The sequence below is a fragment of the Stomoxys calcitrans genome, chromosome 1 (assembly GCF_963082655.1).
Source record: "Stomoxys calcitrans chromosome 1, idStoCalc2.1, whole genome shotgun sequence".
Lineage (NCBI taxonomy): Eukaryota > Metazoa > Arthropoda > Insecta > Diptera > Muscidae > Stomoxys > Stomoxys calcitrans.
The window spans coordinates 110,022,536-110,044,552 of NC_081552.1; positions in this window are offsets into that span (position 1 = coordinate 110,022,536).

The window sequence follows — 22,017 nt, forward strand, 5'->3', positions numbered from 1 at the left end:
TGAACCGATCTGAGCCAAATTGACAAAGGATGTTGAAGGAACTAAGTCAATTCACTGTCCCAAATTTCAGCAAAATCGGATAATAAATGTGGCTTTTATGGGTCTAAGACCCTAAATCGGAGGATCGGTCTATATGGCAGCTATATCCAAAACTGGACCGATCTGGGCCAAATTGGCGAAGGATATCGAAGGGCCTAAGACAACTCACTGTCCCAAATTTCAGCAAAATCGGATAATAAATGTGGCTTTTATGGGCCTAAGACCCTAAATCGGAGGATCGGTCTACATGGCAGCTATATCCAAAACTGGACCGATCTGGGCCAAATTGGCGAAGGATGACGAAGGGCCTAAGACAACTTACTGTCCCAAATTTCAGCAAAATCGGATAATAAATGTGGCCTTTATGGGCCTAAGAACGTAAATCGGCGGACAAAAAAAGAATCTGTGCAAAGTTTCAGCTCAATATCTCAATTTTTGAAGACTGCAGCGTGATTTCAACAGACAGACGGACAGACATGTCTAGATCGTCTTTGATTTTTACGCTGATCAAGAATATATATACTTTATAGGGTCGGAAATGGATATTTCGATGTGTTGCAAACGGAATGACAAAATGAATATACCCCCATCCTTCGGTGGTGGGTATAAAAATCCATAGGAAAATAGGAATACATTTTCAACTACAATAACGCAGAAATGTTCAAATTTGGAGTACTCCTATCCAACACAGCGTAATTGGAAGTAGCGAAGCGGGTCGGCCAGTGTTTCTTTGTTTGTGGGTTTGTAAAATTGTAAAACGGCTGAACCGATTTCTTTTAAATTTTCACAGATTGCGGAAAGTGGTTCGGAAGGAGCAATAGGCTTTATAATTTTTTGATATCTCAAGGGAGGCGGACCCTCCCCCTTACCCCGAAAGTACCACCCAAAACTAAAAGTGGACTGATCGGGCAATGTGGAACTCAAATGAAAGGTATTTGAGAGTAGAATACAAATTTGACATCAAAATTTGGGTCCAAGTATCTAGAAGGCTGCCCCGACCTCAATGGGACTTGAATGAAAGTTATTCGGGAGTAGATTAAGAAAATTGTCAGGAAGGAGGAATAGGCTATATAATTTGTCGATATTGAAAGAGGGCGGACCCTCTGCCCTTACCCCAAAAACACAAACCGAAATCAAGGTTGACCGATCGGGACGATATGGGTATCAAATGAAAGGTATTGGAGAGTAGAGTACAAAAAGTTAGGTCCAAGGAATCCAGTAGCCACTCCAACCCCAAAAGTTCCCCAAGCAAACATTTAAGAGGTACATATCGACATGGGACTCAAATGAAAGGTATTCGGAAGAAGTTTACGAATATGACATAAAATATATCTAAGTGTTTGCGAGTCGCTCCACACCCAAAAGAGAATTTTACTCGATCATAGCTATATAAGACTCAACTGAATGGTATTTGGGAGTTGATTACGAATATGACATTACACTTTGTGAACAAGAATCTATGTGGCGCTTTACTTCCAAAAATCGCCTCCAATAGATTATTTGACCAATTAAAACAATGGGAAATCAAATGATAAATATTTTTGAGCAGAGTGCGTCATTAAAGTGGCAGATGGAGTGTGGAGCACAACCCTCATATAGACAACCCCCATCAAGCGGATGTATACACTAGTCATGACAATACGGGGTTAAATTAAAGGTATACGGTTGTGGACTGCGAATCTGATGTCTTCATTCTGCTCATAAATCTAGCGGACCACCTCACCCCAAAACACTTGATTAAACATAATGACATAGCAGACCACTGTGTGATTTAGTTAATGTGTTGGGACACAAATAAATGTAGGCCGCCATACCCCAAAAATGATGACGTTCAGCGTGATAGAAGAAGTGGCAAATCCTAACGTTAAGATTGCAACCATTTTTAGCTCATCGGTGGACAAGACCAAACAACTTGCTGCTGGGCAAAACTTTTTTGTCCAAAAGTTTTACATGCCACCGCATGAAAGATATAGACAGGCAAAATAGTTCTTTACCACAGAAAATCGTTTAATATGGCAATTTTATTTGATAAAAAAAAGACTAAATGATAACTATTAATAGGTAGTCATATAGTCATTTATAGACAACTATCACATGATGATCAATGTTATAGGTGTTAAGCCACTACAAGCGAGTAGTAGCACTAACATTTAAGTTAGCGCCATCTACTAGTTGCTTACAAAGGCTGTTTTCAAATGGATTTAGTTGATCCAATTGAAGTGGCGCTAATATGGAGAAGCCAATATTAACAGAAAGAGAGCAGTATGGTCAAAATTGATCATACAACATTTGTCTTCGTTTTGATTTCGATGGGGTTGTTTGCGGTATTATTTGTTAACTTTCCCACTCTAAGATTGGCCTTAACAATAATTTTCAAAACCACCAGATCTCGGAGATGGGTAGGGCGATTTAATCGAAATTTTGTTTGCACACTTATATTAGCCTAAAATCTAAAATTTGGTATCAGAATCTGCGGTGGGGTGCCCAGGAGTGCCGCCCACCCCCAAAACCAGCCAAACGGATTTATGGACCAATCACTACAATATGCGTTTCAAATTAAAGATATTTAAGAGTAGAAAAAGAATCTTAATTGTGGGACTAAGAGTTTCGTAGGTCACCACACCACCAAAAACACCCCTCAAATTCGACATATTTACCGACCATGGCAGTATGGATTTTAAATGAGAGGTCTTTGGGAATAGAGCACGAAATTGATTTCCATTTTTGAGACCAAGTCTCTAGAGATCCGCTAACCCTTAAACAGGACTTTTAATTATTGGGGTTTAAATAAGCGGTATTTGAGAGTAGAAAAATCCACAGGAAAATTTAAATACTATTTCAACTAAAATTAGGCAGAAAATTTCAAATTTAGAGTATTCTTATCCAACATAGCATTATCAGGCGCAGCAGAACGGGCCGGGCTCAGCTAGTCTTATATATAAAAATCAATTTTTATTAGTTTGTTTGTTTGTGTGTTCCTTATAGACTCAGAAACGGCTAAACCGATTTTCTTCAAATTTTCACAGATGGTGCATAATGATCAAGTGGTGAAAATAGGGTACTACATTTTTTGATATCTGAAAAGGGGGCGGACCCTACCCCTTACCTTAATTTTCAGAAACGCCAGATCTTGGAGATGGAAATTTTCGTGTGATTGAAATTTCGTGTGCTCTCATATAATACCCTTTGGTATCCAAATTTCGGATGGGGTACCTGGGGAGGGCCGCCCCACCTTAAAACCTACCAAACATATATTTAGACCAATCACGACAATATGGGACTCAAATGAAAGGTATTTAGGATAAGAAAACGAATCTGATATCCAATTGTTTGACCAAGTGCTAGGGGGACCACCCCAACCCCCAAAACACCCCTAAATCGGACATATTTACCGACCATGGCAATATGGGACTCAAATGAAAGGTATTTGCGAGTAGAATAAGAATGTAATATCCAAATGTGGGACCACGTTCCCGGGGGTCCACCACTTCCCCCAAACAGGATTTATTTAGTGACCATGGGAATATGGGGCTAAAATAAAAGGTATTTGAGTGTAGAATTCTAATGTGATATCCAAATATGGGATCAAGTGTTTGGGGGGCCACCTCTCCCCAAAAACATTCTGGGGTCAAATAATCTGGAGGTATGCCCAAACGGAAATGTGCACCGATTGGGTCAATATGGGTATCAAATGAAAGATAATTAACAGTAGAGTACGAATTTAGTATACAAATGTCACATTTAGTGTCGGAGGGGTCCTCCACCCCCAAAAAAGCCCCAGGAGGACACTTTCACGGTTTGAGCAACATGGGTATCAAAAGAAAGGTATTTGAGAATAGAGTATGAACTTGGCATTAAAATGTTGGCCTAAGTGTCGGGGGGCCCCCACCGTCAAAAACACCACCCAACAGGACACTTTAACCGCTTTGAGTAATATGGGTATCAAATAAAAGGTATTCAAAAGTAGAATACAAATCTGAGACAAAAAATTATTATATTTATTATACCCCACCACCCAAAACCCCCCAGCAGGACAAATTTACCGATTGGGACAATATGAGTATCAAACGAAAGATATTTGGAAGCTGAGTACACATCTGTTATAAGAATTTTATCCAAGGTGTCTAGGGGCCTCCCCAATCCAAAAAACCCCCCAAACGGACATAAATGTCCCAATAAATGTAACGCCAAACTGTCATGTAGGATAACCGAGAATATATTGTGCTCCGGTAAAAATTACATACCTTATGTGCCATAGCAGTTATAACGAAATATGTTCCGATTTGAACCAAATATTTACTTATAAGTACAAGCCATTGTTCAATTGTGTACAACAAAATTTTGATCTTTTCAGTAGCTATATCTAAAAAAAACCCGATCTGAACCATATACAACATATATGTCGAAAACCCTTACTAAGTCACTGTGTCAAATTTAAGTGAAACCGGACTATAAATGCCCCTTTTATGGGGCCAAGACTTTAAGTCCAGATATCGGTCTATATGGCAGCTCTATTCAAATCTGGACTGATTTGGGCCAAGTTGCAGAAAAATTTCGGAGAGCCTAACACAACTCACGGTCTCAAATTTCGGCGAAATCGGACAATAAATGCGCCTTTTATAGCCCCAAAACCTTAGTTCGAGAGATCGGTCTCTATGGCAGCTATATGCAAATCTTGATCGATCTGAGCCAAATTGCAGAAGTATGTCGAGGGGCTTGACTAAACTCACTGTCCCAAATTTCGGCGAAATCGGACAATAAATGCGCCTTTTATGGGTCCAAAATGTTAAATCGAAATATCGGTCTATATGGCAGCTATATTCAAATCTAGGCCGATCTGTGCCATAATTAAGAAATATGTCAAGGAGCTTAACCTAACTCACTGTCCCAAATTTCGGCGACATCGGGCAATAAATGCGCCTTTTATGGTCCTAAGACCCTATATCGGATGATCGGTCTATATGGCAGCTATATCCAAATCTACACCGATCTGGGACCGGGACATTCAGACTCCTGTACATCTCAATTCGCTCGCACTCACGTCTTTCCATTTCCTTTTTCTTTCTGCGGAATAGCCGTTTCTCCTCTCTCCTTTTCTCCCGATATCTCTCCTTCATCTGGCGCGTTGCTACTGATTGCAGGGTTGCTCTATATGCCGCATTTTTGGCTTCAGTAGCATCTCGACACTCTTGGTCGTACCATGGGTTTCTTGGAGGAGGCTTCCGGTACCCAAGTACGGATTTCGCGGCATTTTCCATGGAGTGGGAAATAGTTTGCCACTGCGCCATTATATCATCGGAACAAGGAGTTGGGTCAGTCGAGTGGAATATGCCGCTGCCATTTGTTGTGTTTGTAGCTCTTCAATGTCCAGCTTCCGTGCAGTGTCGATCGTACTTTCCTCGCCATGTTCAAACGGGTGCGAACCTTTGCTGCAACAAGGTGATGATCCGAATCTATATTCGCTCCATGGATCGATCGTACATCTAACACGCTGGATGAATGCCTTCCATCTATCACAACATAAACAATTTGGTTTCTCGTGTTTTGATCAGGTGACCGCCATGTGGCTTTGTGAATATTTTTATGTTGAAATCTGGTGCTACTAACTACCATGTTTTTTGCCGCGGCGAAATCTGTCAGCCTCAACCCATTACTGGACGTTATCTCGTGGAGGCTAAACTTTCCGACTGTTGGACCAAAAATGTCTTCCTTCCCTATTTTCGCATTAAAATCTCCCAGAACGATTTTAATATCTTGGGCGGGGCAGCGGTCATATTCACTCTCTAGGCGCTCGTAGAAAATATCCTTGGTCTGCTCGTCTTTGTCTTCCGTCGGGGCATGGGCACAAATAAGGCTGATGTTGAAGAATTTGGCTTTTATGCGGATTGTGGCTAGCCTCTTATCCACCGGAGTAAAGCTGGAGACAAGGTGTTTCAGTCTCCGACTAACCACATATCCGAGGCCAAATTCATGCCTTGTGTTATGGCAGCTATAGTATAGTTCGTCACCGTTTGGTGTTGTAGTGACGCCATTCTCAGTCCATTCCAGGTGCAGATCCGCAAATCATGGTCCTTTGGTCATTTGCGTGGGTCGTCAACGTTGGAGGGGTCCGTTTTTACTATTTCTCTGTTTTTCATAGTAGTTCTATGTTTTCCGGGGGCGGGTTACTGGCCCAGCGCCCCAACCCCATGGGTTTTGCTGGATTGAATGTATCCCTCGTTGTGGCGAGCCGTTTGCTCCAAGATCCGACGCTCCTGACTCCTCATTGAGACTCTCCTCTCGAAAATCGCTGACTGCCCGCGGCCGCATTTGCAGCTACTCCGCATAAAAACGGAGCTTTCCACCATCCGCAACCTGTGGACGCGCCCGGTAGCTTTCAGCTAAGCTTCCCGTGATATCGATGGGCACCACAAAAGTCGGAGCTCAAAGTTCCAGCCTGTGTGGTGCTCATAGTCATCCCGTATCCCGTATATAGGTTTAGTACAACAACTGGTAACATTTGGTACTTTCTTTACAGATGGAGCTAGAGGTCTGAAATTTGGCATGTAGGTACAACTATGAAATATATGGAGAGTGACATAATAATCTACTCAAAATTCGTTCTTTTTGGTTCCAAAATTGGTCTGAAATTTGAAAAATGAAATTTGCCATTCAGGTACAACTAGAAAAAATATGATGGGTGACTTTGATCTTTTACAATTCGTACATTTAGGTACCAATATTAGTACAATTTGTTCTTTCTATTCAGATGGAGCTAGAGATCTGAAGTTTAGCATGTTGATACAACTAAGAAATATATGATGGGTGGCTTACTTACTTACTTACTGGTACATTTTGGTACCATTTGATATTTTTTTTTACGGATGGAGCTAGAGGTCTGAAATTTAGCATGCAGGTACAACCAGCAAAAATATTATATAAACAATCTATTTACAACTCCAACATTTTTGTCCCAATTGGTACTTTTTTACGGATGGAGCTAGACGTCTGAAATAAGAAGGCAATATATAACGGGTGACTAAATGAACCATTCAAAATACGTACATTTTGGTACCAAAAAGTGCAAAATGGTACGATATAGCTTATCTTAGCCTGCAGCCAACGGGGACTGCTAAAATTAAGCAATTTGACAAACATTATCGCTGTCTTGAAAAAATATGACATGTGGAAGAAAACGTACTAATTGTGGTGTAATTGGTACCTTGAAAGGATATATTTGGCAACAAGAATATATTTTTTATTTGTGTATTTAGGCTAGGTTAGGTTAGAAACGAGCTAAAGGACTCAAAATTAAGATAATTGTACACCTTGACAGTAAATATCGGACGGCTAGAAGAATCGTTTTTAATTCGTGCATTTAGGTACTAAACATACAAAATGAAACTTTCTTTAAAGAGAAGATTTTTTTTTTAAAAATCTCACATTTAGGTACTAAAGCATTCAAAATGGCACATTCTTTACAAATTAAGGTAAAGCGCTCATAAGTGGGATTCATCAATACCTTGACAATATATATTGGGCAGCTTAATGATTTTGCAGATGTATTGTTATTCTTGGTATTGTTTGCTACTCTCTTTACAAGAGGGAAGAGATTTCTGAAATTATATACGCAATTATTACAAATAATCAGAAAAATTTTCAGCGGTGGTTTTCCCCTCCTAATGCTTGTCAGGTATTATGCCATGTAAAACATCTCTCCAAAGAGTTGTCGCACTGCAGCACGCCGTTCGGACTCGGCTATTAAAAGGAGGCCCCTTATCATTGAGCTTAAACTTGAATCGGACTGCACTCATTGATATGTGAGAAGTTTGCCCCTGTTCCTTTGTGGAATGATCATGGGCAAAATATGCAATTTGCAATTATTACAAAAATTACTGAAAAGGGGTATCAAAAACAGAGGCAGCGAAGCGGACCACCGGGAAGCTAGATTCAAAAAAATATTCAATTAAGCTTCTCTTTGGAAGAAAAATAATCCAAAAATACATCCACGAACGAAATCTCCACACGTCCATACACAACATCCACTACTGCTGCTATAAATATAGCTTTGAGCTTCGGAAACCAGACCGTGGTCAGGGTTTATGATATCCAAAAGTCTTTTGACTTTTCACACGAACAACTGCCAAAACTCACTATAAAAAAATGGCGACGAAGATAATGCGAACAAATTCCGTACAAGTGGTATTGAGTTCTATGAGCAATCGCTGCATCAGGATATATTTCGCACAATTTTATTGCAAATATTGCAATAAAATTGTGCAAATGTAATTAAATTGCAAATGTAATTAAATTCTCACGAAATGGGCCGAATCAACTCTGGCTCCATACTGTAGTCTTTGTTGTGTGTTTTTGTTTGACTTTTATTTGTGTTCTGATAAAGAAATTAGTCCGTCGGGTTTCGCAATAATTTAATAGGCATTTTCGCTGTGAATGAAGTCAGTACTAGACTTTAGTGGGGAAAGAGAAATATTTATATATCCCATCTACACCGACCCCCAATAAGGCTTCTTGACATCCTGGAGTCCATAAATTTATTCCGATAGTACCAATATTGTCTGAAATTTGGTTTTCAAATAAAATTTATATCTTGAAGTATTTAAACCAAATACCACATATGCAACAGTTTTCCCTTGTTCGTATATCTTCTTATATATAAAAATCAATTTGTGTTTGTTTGTCAGTTTGTTTGTTTGAAACGGTTGAACCGATTTTCTTGAAATCTTCACAGATGGTGCTGTGAAAATAGGGTTCTAAATTTTTTGATATCCGATGGGGTGAGGGAGGGGGGCGGACCCTCCCCATTACCCTATTTTTCAGAATACCAGAAATCGGAGATGGGTGGTGCGATTCAATCGAAATTTTGTATACTCTTATATAGTACCCTATAAATAAAAATTTGGTATCCAAATTTCGGATGGGGTACCTAGGGATGCCGCCCACCCTGAAACCTACCAAACATATACTTACCCCAATCACGACAATATTGAACTCAAATGAAAGGTAATTAAGATTAGAAAACTTATCTGATGTCCAATTGACGGATTAAGTGTTAGGGGGACCACCCCAAACCCCAAAACACCCTTAAATCGAACATATTTACCGACCATGGCAATATGGGACTCAAATGAAAGGTATTTGCGAGTAGAATACGAATCTAGTATCCAAATATGGGATCACCTTTTTAGGGGTCCACCCCTTCTCCAATACACCACCTAAACAGGACTTATTTACTGACCATAGGAATATGGGGCTTAAATAAAAGGTATTTAAGTGTAGAATTCGAATCTGATATCCAAATATGGGACCAAGTGTTTGGGGGGCCGCCTCTCCCCAAAAACATCCCGCAAAGGGGACAAATTTACGACCATAACAATATGGGGCTCAAATGAAAGGTATTTGAGAGTAAAGCACGAATCTGATTTCAATATTGGAGAAAAGTGTCTATGGGGCCACCCCACCCCCACATCAAGGCCAACTCACTGAGTGGCCGCCCATCCAACAATACACCCCAAGCCGGTCATGTTCGCTGACTATAGAAATATGGGCCTCAAATGAAAGGCATTTTGGAGTAGACCACGTATCTAATATCAGCATTAGGGACCAACTGTCCAGAGGACGTCCCACCACCATAACAACCCCCAAATAGGACGCATCCGCTCACCAAGACAATTTGGGCCTTGAAGAGAGTGGAATTAAATATTCATAGTTTTTAGGGCCAATACCCCAAACCAGACATATTTGCTAACTTCTGCAATAAGGAGTTTAAATGAGATTAGAAAACGAATTTGATATCCAATATTGAGGGCAATGGCAATATGGGGTTCAAATAAATAATATATATAGATATATGAGAATAGAGCACGTTGCTGATATATATTTTCCGGGCGTAGTGTTTGGGGGACCACCCCAATCCCCAAAACACCCATAAGTCGGGCATATTTACCGACCATGTCAATGTGACCAAATGTGGGACCATGTATTTAGGACATCACCCATTGCCCAAAACACCGCCCAAAGGGTAAAAAATTTTCTACCATGCCAATATGTGGCCCGAATGAAACGTATTTGAGATTAGAAAACAAATTTGATAACCAATTTTGGGCCATGTGTTTGGGGTACGCCTCATCCTGTAAACTGCCCATAAACCCAATGGCAATATGGGGTTTAAATTAATGGCATTTGAGAGAAAAGCACGATGCTGATATTTTTCAGGGTTAAGTGTGTGGGGGACCACCTCACCCTCGAAAACACCCCTAAATCAGATATCATGAGAATATCGGGCTGAAATAAAGTATTTTGAGAATGGAGTACATCTTACATCCAAACTTAAATTCGTTGACCAATAAAGATCATATGGGATTCAGACAAAGGCACTTATATTGTTTAACTATTAGTGGAGCGATATACTTTTTTCGTAGCATGGTATTTTACTAAAAGCTCTTTAATTGTCGAAAATAAATATTGGCAGGAAAACTTTGTTCCATATAAAGTAAAAGGAGGCGCAGCGGATCGGGCCCGGGTCAGCTAGGTTAATAAAAAATTGTAAGATAATTAATTCGTTTAACTTTTACGAAAGTCTCCAGCTGAAGGCTAAACAACTCCCTAACAACTAGCAATTTCTTTCGTCTTCGTCTAGTAGCTGCAGTGTTGCCGTCTCGTTTATCCCAGAAGTCGAGCAGACGAGATCATATTTAAGTGTAAAAATTAAATTTTCATTTAGGTATATCTTCATAGGGTGGAGTAAAATTTTAATTCATTTAAAAAACAAATACTTTTGCAATCTTTTTTTGTCATTCACTTTATTTGGTTATACTTGCAGCTACGTTGAGATTGCCAATTGCCCTTTTCAATTGTAGGGTTTTTAGTTGTTTATGGAACCATTAACCCTATTAACTTTAGCTAACATTTGAACTCCCAATGGACGTTAGTATGAATGTCCAAAAACACGCACATGCATAAAAGACGTCATCAACAACATCAATTATAAAAAGCCCCCGCCTGTACTTGGTGGGTTCCGATTAAATGTAGAAAGGTCTTAAATAGAGTACATTATTCGCTTTCAGTAAATTTTGATTGATTAATCTTTAGATAACGAAAACAAACATTACCAAGCATCGTCATACATATTTCATCGTCTGTCTTTTACACAACCGTCCAACAGCCTGTCCATCCATCCATCCGTCTAACCATTGAAACATTCAGTCGTGCTAACAAATGCAACAAACGGCGATTTTGCCTCAGTCGAACGACTAAAGATAATGAAACACTGCACAAAATAAGTTGTTATCGCCGCAGCGAGCCCATTTGGTCGAATTTGGGCGTCTATATATTCCATTTTCAACAGATTATAGCCTATACTTCCTTTAGTCATCACACCAAGGCATTTAATCCATTCAGCTTAAAATGTAAATAAACAACAAAAAAAAAAAAAAAATGGACACAGCAAACCATCAATCACTAATATATCCATTGAAGTGGATAGATGGATAGTCAGCTAGATGAGTGATTTGGTGAAGGGCGGAAGTTTGTTTTTCCCCTTTTGAATAAACGGTGAAAGTGAAGAAAAATCGTTATTGGAAGGGCAGTTAAATTATTGTGGGTGTTGTTTTTCAGTACGACTGCAAAACATAAGAAATACACTTTTACAAAACCGTAACGAATCAATGTCACCCTTTGTGCGTGTTTTAGGGCACAAGGAACGAATATCCTGAAGAGTAAGTACTAATGCACCCAGAGAAATCATTAGTTGGAATTCGACTATAGGTATAATTAGATATAATTTGTAAATAATTTTTAATTTAATTGTTGGCAGCACCAAATATCACTCATTTTCTTAGTTCCGTAGTTAACTTGATTGCGATACTATTGAAAGCATTAAATGAAGATGTTCACAACCAATCTATTGGTTGTGTCAATCATTTCCATAAAAATTATATTTGTTTTGCCTCTAGTTGTTGTATCAACTACTTATTATTTGAAAATTCCTAACGGATCACAAGCAAAGAGTTAGCTCAACTACGATTTCAGTCATTAAAGTTATTTCTTCTCTGTGTTTAGTGTGGTAGTATTTATTAGTTATGAGTTTACTGGATAAGCCTGCATAGTTCAACTGTTGGTTATTGACCGTGATGCAGCTACTTCATCATGATGGCGTTGTCCATTTTGCTATAATAGCTCCAAGACACGTGAAACCAATTTGCAGTTCCAAGCTGGATATTCTCTGTTTATAGAAAAGCTATCATCTTCTTGCATATTTACATATTGGGATTTTTCAAATAAAGAAACATATAGAAACAAGTAAAAGCGTGCTAAGTTCGGCCGGGCCGAATCTTATATACCCTCCACCATGGATCGCATTTGTCGAGTTCTTTTCCCGGCATCTCTTCTTAGGCAAAAAAAGATAAAAGAAACAAGTAAAAGCGTGCTAAGTTCGGCCGGGCCGAATTTTATGTACCCTCCACCATGGATCGCATTTGTCGAGTTCTTTTCCCGGCATCTCTTCTTAGGCACAACAGGATATAAGAAAAGATTTGCTCTGCTACTACAGCGATATCAATATATGGTCCGGTTTGGACCACAATTAAATTATATGTTGGAGACCTGTGTAAAATATCAGCCAATTCGAATAAGATTTGCGCCCTTTGGGGGCTTAAAAAGTAAAATAGAGAGATCGATTTATATGGGAGCTTTATCGGGCTATAGACCGATCCAGACCATAATAAATACGTATATTGATGGTCATGAGAGTATCCGTCGTACAAAATTTCAGGCAAATCGGATAATAATTGCGACCTCTAGAGGCTCAAGAAGTCAAGACCCAAGATCAGTTTATATGACAGCTATATCAAGTTATGGACCGATTTGAACCAAACTTAGCACAGTTGTTGGATATCATAACAAAATACGTCGTGCACAATTTCATTCCAATCGGATAAGAATTGCGCACTCTCTAGGCTCAAGAAGTCAAGACCCAAGATCGGTTTATATGGCAGCTATATCAAAACATGGATCGATATGACCCATTTACAATGCCAACCGACCTACACTAATAAGAAGTACTTGTGCAAAATTTCAAGCGGCTAGCGGCTCCTTCGGAAGTTAGCGTGCTTTCGACAGACAGACGGACGGACATGGCTAGATCGACATTAAAATGTCACGACGATCAAAAATATATATACTTTATTGGGTCTCAGAAGAATATTTCGAGTAGTTACAAACAGAATGACGAAATTAGTATACCCCCCATCCTATGGTGGAGGGTATAAAAATTTGCTCTGCTATTAGAGCGATATCAAGATTTGATCCGGTTTAAACCACTATTAAATTATATGTTGGAGACCTGTGTAAAATGTCAGCCAATTCGAATAAGAATTGCGCCCTTTGGGGGCTTAAAAAGCAAAATAGAGAGATCGATTTATATGGGAGCTGTATTTGGCTATAGACCGATTCAGACCATAATAAACACGTATGTTGATGGTCATGAGAGGATCCGTCGTACAAAATTTCAGCCAAATCGGATAATAATTGCGACCTCTACAGGCTCAAGAAGTCCAGATCCCAGATCGGCAGCTATATCAGGTTATGAACCGATTTGAGCCTTATTTGACACAGTTGTTGAAAGTAAGAACAAAATACGTCATGCCAAATATCAGCCAAATCGGATAGGAATTCCGCCCTCTAGAAGCTCAAGAAATCAAGTCCCCAGATCTGTTTATATGACAGCTATATCAGGTTATAGACCGATTTGAACCATACTTGGCACAGTTGTTAGATATCATAACGAAATACTTCGTGCAAAAATTTTGTTGAAATGGGATAAGAATTGCGCCCTCTAGAGGCTCAAGAAGTCAAGACCCATGATCGGTGTATATGACAGCTATAGCAGGTCATGAACCGATTTGAAGCATACTCGGCACAGTTGTTGGATATCATAACAAAACACGTCGTGCAAAATTTTATTCGAATCGGATAAGAATTGCGCACTCTAGAGGCTCAAAAAGCCAAGACCCAAGATCGGTTTATATCGCGTCTATATCAAAACATGGACCGATATGGCCCATTTACAATACCAACCGACCTTCACTAACAAGAAGTACTTGTGCAAAATTTCAAGCGGCTAGCTTTACTCCTTCGGAAGTTAGCGTGCTTTCGACAGACAGACGGATGGACGGACGGACAGACATGACTAGATCGACATAAAATGTAGCGACGATCAAGAATATATATACTTTATGGGGTCTCAGACGAATATTTCGAGTAGTTACAAACATAATGACGAAGTTAGTATACCCCCCATCCTATGGTGGATGGTATAATATATGTCAAAAATGTGCTCTTTTAATATTTCCATTCAGTACTATTTTTAGTACCAATAACAAATATAGGGTAATAACGTCAATTTCAACATTGATTGTCGCTACCGAACTGTTTATGAAGCTCCGTAGTACGTTGAACCATCAGCATTTGGTTTACAAAAAAATTGGTTGAGGCAAGAATCTGTTTTCTGTGTGTGGCTAAGTGAAATTTGGCTATATGTTAGACTAACTGAAACGGGCCCGCTCCGCTGCGCCTTCTTTTTCTTTATATGGAACAAAATTATCCTTTGAAGATTTATGTTCGACAATTAACGAGCTTTTAGTGAAATACCATGCTAATCCCTTTGAATCTGAATCCCATATTATCTCTATTGGACCACGAATTCGCTCGGAGGTTTTAATATCGTTTAAGTTTGGATGTTTGAGATTAAGTAAGTCTTAATCTTAAAAGACTTTATTTCAGCCCTATATTTTCATGATGTCCGATTTAGGGGTTTTTCGGGGGTGAGGTGGTCACCCAGATGATTTGCCTTAAAAAATATCAGCATCGTGCTCTTCTCTCAAATTCCATTTATTGAAACCCCATATTGTCAATGGTTTAGGGATAGTTTATAGGATGAGGCGTCCCCCAAACACTTGGCACCAAAATTGTTTATCAAATCCGTTTTCTCATCTCAAATACGTTTCATTTGAGCTACATATTGGCATGGGCATACATTTGTACCCTTTGGACGGTGTTTTGGGGAAGGGGCGGTGCTACAAATAGATGCTCCCACATTTAGATATTCGTATTCAATTCTTAAATACCTTTATTTGAGCCTTATTTTGCGATGGTCAGTAAATAATTACTGTTTTTGGTGTATTTTTGGAAAGCTGTACACCCCCAGAAAATTGGTCCCGAAAGTGGGTATCAATTTCTTGCTCTACTCACAAATACCTTTCATTTGAGCCCCATATTGACATGGCCGATAAATATGCCCGATTTAGGGGTGTTTTGGGGAGTAATACAACATCATACTCTATTCATATGTAGCTATATACAATTTATTTGAACCCCATATTGGCATTGGCCTCGAAATAGGATATCAAATTCGTTTTCTAATCACAAATACCTTTCATTTAAACACCTTTTTGCAAAAGTCAGCAAATATGTCCGGTTTGGGGTATGGGCCCTAAAAACTATCAATATCGACCTCCAATGTATTGAAGACCCAAATTGGCAAATACGTCCTATTTGGGGGTTGTTATAGTGGTGGTCCCGAATGTTGATATCAGATTCGTGGTCTACTCCCAAATATCTTTCATTTGAGTCCAATATTTTCATAGTCGGCAAACATGACCGAATTGGGTGGTGTTTTGGAGGGTGGGTCGGCCACTCAGTGACTTGGTCTTGAAAATATATACCATATTCGTGTTCTACTCTAAATGACCTCTTATTTGAGCCCTTATTGCAGTGGTCAGCAAATACTTCCTATATGGGTGGTATTATTCGGGCTTTACCCCCAAAGACCTTTCATTTGAGACCATATTGCTACGGTCATAAATTTGTCCTCATTTTGGAATGTTTTTGGGGAGGGATATCCATATTTGGATATCAGATTCGTATTCTACACTCAAATACCTTTTATTTAAAATACATATTGCCATGGTCGGTAAATATGTCCGATTTTGGGGTGTTTTGGGAGTTGGGTTGGTCCCCCAAACACATAGTCAGACAATTGGATATCAGATACGTTTTCTAATCTCAAATACCTTTCATTTGTGTCCCATATTGTTGTGATTGGTCTATATATACATTTAGTAGGTTTTGGGGGTGGGGCGGGCCTCCTAAGTACCCCATCCGAAATTTGGATACCGAATTTGTGTTTTTCGCTTAAAACGCACAACCCCGAGAACTGGCGTTTTTGAAAATTAGGATAAGGGGGAGGGAGCCTTATATTGCTAGGTCGGTAAATATGTCCGGAATTGGGGTGTTTTTGGGGGTTAGGTGGACCCTCATGTATCAGATCCGTGTTCTACAACAGTAGCTAATACCTTTCAATTGAGCCTAATATTGTCATTATTGGTTTAAATTTCCATTTGGTGGGCTTTGGGGGTGGGGCTGCCGTCCTAGACATCCCACCTTAAATAAGTATACCAAATTTCTGTTTTTGAGTTATTTTAAACAGACTGAATTTCGCGTAAATCACCCCACTCATCTCCGAGATCTGACATTTTTGAAAATAGGGTAAGGAGAGGGTCCGCCCATCAATGTAAATGTACTTCATTCTCTTGGTTTTGGTGGTGGATTGGAGTTGCCAAGTCCTTTGCCCCAAAAGTGGATATGAGATTTATATGCTTCAGCCAAAAACCACATTTGAGGTACATATTGCTGTAGTCGGTATATATGTGTGGTTCAGGAGGAGTTTATGAAATGAGTCGTCCCTGAGACATTTGGCCATAAAACAGATTTCAGATTTGAGCCCTTTTTTGCCATAATCCACAAATATGTCCAGTTTGAGGGGTATGTATAGTGGGGCGGCCACCTACTCACTTAGCCCTGAAAAAATATCAGCATAGTGCTCTACTGTTAAATTCCTTTTATTTGAACCGCAATTGCGATTGGTTTAGGGGAGTTTATGGGGTGACTCAAATTGGACTCAAAATTGGATATCAAATTGGTTTTCTACTTTACAATTACTATTATTTGAGCACATTATTGCCATGGTAGCAAAAGGTGGCCAGTTTGAAGGGAGCTAAGGGGGCGGCGCCTGAAATAATGTCAACATCGTGCCCCATAATGTGAATGTTTGAGCCCCATAATATCAAGCATTTGGAAGATGGCGACGTTCAAAATCATATTTCAAAGCTACCACTTGGGATACCACATTATTAAAGATCTGCAGGTGTTCCTGCTTCTATCCCTATTTGAGAGTTAAAAGTGTATTCTCCTACCAAAGACCTTTTTTTGCTGTCCTATTCTCTCCTGATCGGTAGGACGGGAAGGTGATTGTCCCCTGACACGTCCTTTCATTTGAATACAATATATTCTCGGTCGTCCTACATGACAGTTTGGTGTTGTTTTTATTAGTAGGAGAGGGTCGTTTACCCCGACGCTAAGACCTAAAAAACAACTTATTTGAGTACTTTAATGCCGAGATCTACATGTCTTGAATTCTTAAAGTCGAACTCTACTGTCATAGACGGTTTGTTAAATTCCCATATTTTCCCGATCGAACTACACGTCTTTTTGAAGGATATTAGATTCGAACTCTACTGTCATAGACCTTTTGTTGAATTCCCATATTATGCCGATCGAACTACACGTCTTATTGAAGCATATTAGGTGGGTGGGCCGGCCTCAGACTCTACCCCAAATGTGTGTATCAGATTCGTGATCAACACTCAAAGACCTTTCATTTGACACCCATTTTCCAACTTTGCACAAATTCTTTTTTTTGTCCATAAGCAGATTAAGTTCGAAGATAGGCTATATCGGACTTGATATAGCCCACAAATAAACCGATACGCCGATTTAAGGTTTTGGGCCAATAAAAACGCATTTATTATCTGATTTCGCGGAAATTTGGGACAGTAAGTTGCGTTAGATCCTTCGATGTCCTACTTTAAATTGGACCAGATCTGTCCAGATTTGAATATAGCTGTCATATAGACCGATCTTTCGATTTAAAGTTTTGGCCCTATTAAAGGCGCATTTATAATCCGATTTTGCTGAAATTGGACACAGGGACTTATGCTAGGCTTTTCGAGTATGGTTCAGATCGGTCTATATTTGGATTTAGCTGCCCAAAAAGACCAATATTTTTTTCTAAAAAATTTAACATTGACTTATACTTATTAGACCACTCAATGTCCGTGCCGAATTTGGTGCAAGTCGGACCATATTTGGTCCAAATCGGACCATATCGGGCCATAAATTATGCATTTTCAACGGACTATGACGAAAGGTGGTGGGTATCTGAAGTTCGGCCCGGCCCAACTAAACGCTTTTTTACTTGTTTTCTATGGCAAAGATTGGAACTTAAACTACCTTAAACACCGTCTTGGGTGGGAAAGTTGAAAAATAATACCGCAAACAACCGGAACTTAATTCCTATATTTTTATACCCTCCACCATAAGATGGGGGGTATACTAATTTCGTCATTCTGATTGTAACTACTCGAAATATTCGTCTGAGACCCCATAAAGTATATATATTCTTGATCGTTGTGACATTTTATGTCGATCTAGCCATGTCCGTCCGTCTGTCCGTCCGTCCGTCTGTCTGTCGAAAGCACGCTAACTTCCGAAGGAGTAAAGCTAGCCGCTTGAAATTTTGCACAAATACTTCTTATTAGTGTAGGTCGGTTGGTATTGTAAATGGGCCATATCGGTCCATGTTTTGATATAGCTGCCATATAAACCGATCTTGGGTCTTGAATTCTTGAGCCTCTAGAGTACGCAATTCTTATCCGATTGGAATGAAATTTTGCACAACGTGTTTTGTTATTATATCCAACAACTGTGCCAAGTATGGTTCAAATCGGTACTTAACCTGATATAGCTGCCATATAAACCGATCTTGGGTCTTGACTTCTTGAGCCTCTAGAGTGCGCAATTCTTATCCGATTAGAATGAAATTTTGCACGACGTGTTTCGTATGGTATCCAACAACTGTGCCGAGTATGGTTCAAATCGGTCCATAACCTTATATAGCTGTCATATAAACCGATCTTGCGTCTTGACTTCTTGAGCCTCTAGAGTGCGCAAGTCTTATCCGATTGGAATGAAACTTTGCACGACGTGTTTTGTTATGATATCCAACAACTGTGCCAAGTATGGTTCAAATCGGTCCAGAACCTTATATAGCTGTCATATAAACCGATCTTGGGTCTTGACTTCTTGAGCCTCTAGAGGGCGCAATTCTAATCCGGTTTGAATGGATTTTGGCACGACGTGTTTTGTTATGATATCCACCAACTGTGCCAAGTATGGTTTAAATCGGTCCATAACCTGATATAGCTGTCATATAAACCGATCTTGGGTCTTGACTTCTTGAGCCTCTAGAGGACGCAATTCTTATCCGATTTGAATGGATTTTGGCACGACGTGTTTTGTTATGATATCCACCAATTGTGCCAAGTATAGTTAAAATCGGTCCATAACCTGATATAGCTGCCATATAAATCGATCTTGGGTCTTGACTTCTTGAGCCTCTAGAGTGCGCAATTCTTATCCGATTGGAATGAAATTTTGCACGACGTGTTTTGTTATGATATCCAACAACTGTGCCGGGTATGGTTCAAATCGGTCCAGAACCTTATATAGCTGTCATATAAACCGATCTTGGGTCTTGACTTCTTGAGCCTCTAGAGGGCGCAATTCTTATCCAATTTGAATGAATTTTGGCACGTGGTATTTTGTTGTGATATCCAACAACTGTGCCAAATATGGTTCAAATCGGTTCATAACCTGATATAGCTGTCATATAAACAGATCTGGGGACTTGACTTCTTGAGCTTTTAGAGGTCGCAATTCCTATCCGATTTGGCTGAAATTTCGCAAGACGTTTTTTATTGTTACTTTCAACAACTATGTCAAATAAAGTACAAGTGGGTTCACAACCTGATTTAGCTGCCATATAAACCGATCTGGGATCTTGACTTCTTGAGCCTCTAGAGATCGCAATTATTATCCGATTTTCCTGAAATTTTGTACGACGTATTCTCTCATGACCATTAACATACGTGTTTATTATGGTCTGAATCGGCCTATAACCTGATATAGCTGCCATATAAACCGATCTTGGGTCTTGACTTCTTGAGCCTCTAGAGGGTGCAATTCTAATCCGGTTTGAATGGATTTTGGCACGACGTGTTTTGTTATGATATCCACCAACTGTGCCAAGTATGGTTTAAATCGGTCCATAACCTGATATAGCTGTCATATAAACCGATCTTGGGTCTTGACTTCTTGAGCCTCTAGAGGACGCAATTCTTATCCGATTTGAATGGATTTTGGCACGACGTGTTTTGTTATGATATCCACCAACTGTGCCAAGTATAGTTAAAATCGGTCCATAACCTGATATAGCTGCCATATAAACCGATCTTGGGTCTTGACTTCTTCAGCCTCTAGAGTGCGCAATTCTTATCCGATTGGAATGAAATTTTGCACGACGTGTTTTGTTATGATATACAACAACTGTGTCAAGTATGGTTCAAATCGGTCCATAACCTGATAGAGCTGCCATATAAACCGATCGGGGGTCTTGACTTCTTGAGCCTCTAGAGTGCGCAATTCTTATCCGATTGGAATGAAATTTTGCACGACGTGTTTTGTTATGATATCCAACAACTGTGGCAAGTATGGTTTAAATCGGTCCATAACCTGATATAGCTGCCATATAAACCGATCTGGGGTTTTGACTTCTTGAGCCTCTAGAGTGCGCAATTCTTATCCGATTGGAATGAAATTTTGCACGACGTGTTTTGTTATGATATCCAACAACTGTGCCAAGTATGGTTCAAATCGGTCCAGAACCTTATATAGCTGTCATATAAACCGATCTTGGGTCTTGACTTCTTGAGCCTCTAGAGGGCGCAATTCTAATCCGGTTTGAATGAATTTTGGCACGACGTGTTTTGTTATGATATCCACCAACTGTGCCAAGTATGGTTTAAATCGGTCCATAACCTGATATAGCTGTCATATAAACCGATCTTGGGTCTTGACTTCTTGAGCCTCTAGAGGACGCAATTCTTATCCGATTTGAATGGATTTTGGCACGACGTGTTTTGTTATGATATCCACCAACTGTTCCAAGTATAGTTAAAATCGGTCCATAACCTGATATAGCTGCCATATAAACCGATCTTGGGTCTTGACTTCTTGAGCCTCTAGAGTGCGCAATTCTTATCCGATTGGAATGGAATTTTGCACGACGTGTTTTGTTATGATATCCAACAACTGTGCCGGGTATGGTTCAAATCGGTCCAGAACCTTATATAGCTGTCATATAAACCGATCTTGGGTCTTGACTTCTTGAGCCTCTAGAGGGCGCAATTCTTATCCAATTTGAATGAATTTTGGCACGTGGTATTTTGTTGTTATATCCAACAACTGTGCCAAATATGGTTCAAATCGGTTCATAACCTGATATAGCTGTCATATAAACAGATCTGGGGACTTGACTTCTTGAGCTTTTAGAGGTCGCAATTCCTATCCGATTTGGCTGAAATTTCGCAAGACGTTTTTTATTGTTACTTTCAACAACTATGTCAAATAAAGTACAAGTCGGTTCACAACCTGATTTAGCTGCCATATAAACCGATCTGGGATCTTGACTTCTTGAGCCTCTAGAGATCGCAATTATTATCCGATTTTCCTGAAATTTTGTACGACGTATTCTCTCATGACCATTAACATACGTGTTTATTATGGTCTGAATCGGCCTATAACCTGATATAGCTGCCATATAAACCGATCTTGGGTCTTGACTTCTTGAGCCTCTAGAGGGTGTAATTCTAATCCGGTTTGAATGGAGTTTGGCACGACGTGTTTTGTTATGATATCCACCAACTGTGCCAAGTATGGTTTAAATCGGTCCATAACCTGATATAGCTGTCATATAAACCGATCTTGGGTCTTGACTTCTTGAGCCTCTAGAGGACGCAATTCTTA